Raw genomic sequence first — 1,802 nt, forward strand, 5'->3', positions numbered from 1 at the left:
CTGTTTAATATTTTTGGCCAAGCCCTTCTGTCCTGCATAGTTTCCTTTGAGAAATCAGCTGCCAGTCTTATGGGTTTTCCCTTATAAGTAACTATCTGCTTTTCTCTTGCTGCTTTTAATATTCTTTTTTAGTATTTAACCTTTGGCATTTTAATTATGATGTGTCTTGGTGTGGGCCTCTTTGGATCCCTGATTTTTGGAATTCTCTGAACTTCCTGGGGTTTTATGTCCATTTCCTTCACCAGGTTAGGGAATTTTCCATCATTATTTCTTCAAACAGCTGTTCGACATCTTGATTTTCTTCTGTTATGCCGATCAGACGAATATTTGGACCCTTAATGGTGTCCCATATGCCTCTTAAATTATTTTTATAGTCTTGGCATCTTTTTCTTGACATTCTGACTAAATGTCCTTGGATTTTCTGTCCTCTAGATAGGTCATTTGATCCTTTTCTTTATTCACTTTGTTTATTCCATTTAATATATTTCTCATCTCGGATAATGTGTTCTTCATTTCAGACTGGTTCCCTTTTATAATTTCCATTTCAATTTTTATGTTTTTTTATCTCCTTTTTGAAGCTCTCACTGAATTTATCTACATTTCCCAAAAATTCGTTGAGCATCTTTATAACCAGTGTTTTGAACTCTGCATCTGTTAGATTACTTGACTCCATTATATCTGGATCTCTCTTCTGTTCTCTCATATGGTTTCTGCTTCTTTGTCTTCCCATTTTGGCTGCCTCTCCGTGTCTGTTTCTATGTCCTAAGCAAAGCTCCTAAGTCTACCAGTCTTGTTAGTGTGGATTTGTGAAGTAGGTGTCCAGTGGCACAGTCTTGAGAGGGGTTCAGCTGCAGGCCAAATTTAGCCCAAGCCTCTGCCCCTCCAGGGCCACCTGTTAAGATTCAGCAGGCAATCCCCAGAGTCTGTGCTTATAGTTGCCTCAAAATTGATCAGATTTCTTGACGGTCCTTTGCTTAGTGCCTTGTCAGCACTGCTAGCAGGTGTCCAATAAATGCTTGTGGATTGGGCTTAACCCGTGCCTCTTCAGCTGCAGCCTGTCACTGCATGGCCACATCATTGTTGTTGTTCTGAGGTTTATGGTTCAGACTGAGTCACTGTCTTGTGTTCTCTGAGAATAGTAGCTCTCTGTACTTTGACTTACAGGAACTCACTAATCTTTATGCCTAAGTCCAGGTGCCTCAAAGACTGTGACTTCACAGATAAGGAGGGATGCCCAGGTCAAGGTTCGCTGAAAGGAAGGGTGTGAGCCCAGGTCCCGGGCGGGGCACCAGGGAATTCCATCTGGCCACACCCCACCCTCTGCAATTCACAGTTACGCTAGAACTTGATGTGCCAAGGTTGGCAATTTGTGGGTGTGTGTGGAAAACCCCTTTGAAAGAACTGTAGCAATTCAGTTTTCACGCATGGAAGAAAATACTGGCGGTTGAAACTTAGTTCTTTATTAAAGCAGGACCGATAACAACCTCTTCTAGATACTTGATTAACAATTCATTTGCTGTATGTCGTGCACTAGGATGAAGAAAGCATTCCATTTGTTGGAATTGTGCCATAATCCAGGCTTTTTGTAATTTAGACTGTGCTGTTCTCAGCTCTACCAGGAATAACTGGGCTGTTCCAGAAGCCCAGGCCTGGCCTCCTTGCCTAGACCCACAGTCACAGAACTTGAGACTTCAGAGATGATCTCATCAACACCCTCATCTTTTCAGATAGGGCCCCTGAGACTGGCTGGTGCAGTGGAGCCAGCTTTGTCCCAGTGGGTTCCAGACAGCCCTAAGCTAAGC

General features: G+C 42.8%; 1 protein-coding gene across 1 annotated transcript in view; it reads left to right on the plus strand.

Annotated features, from left to right (window-relative positions):
* The window catches only part of LOC102883920 (solute carrier family 2, facilitated glucose transporter member 7), a 15,977-nt gene that overhangs the window by 3,970 nt on the left and 10,205 nt on the right, over positions 1 to 1,802 (plus strand).

The sequence above is a fragment of the Pteropus alecto genome, unplaced genomic scaffold, assembly GCF_000325575.1.
Source record: "Pteropus alecto unplaced genomic scaffold, ASM32557v1 scaffold125, whole genome shotgun sequence".
Classification (NCBI taxonomy): domain Eukaryota; kingdom Metazoa; phylum Chordata; class Mammalia; order Chiroptera; family Pteropodidae; genus Pteropus; species Pteropus alecto.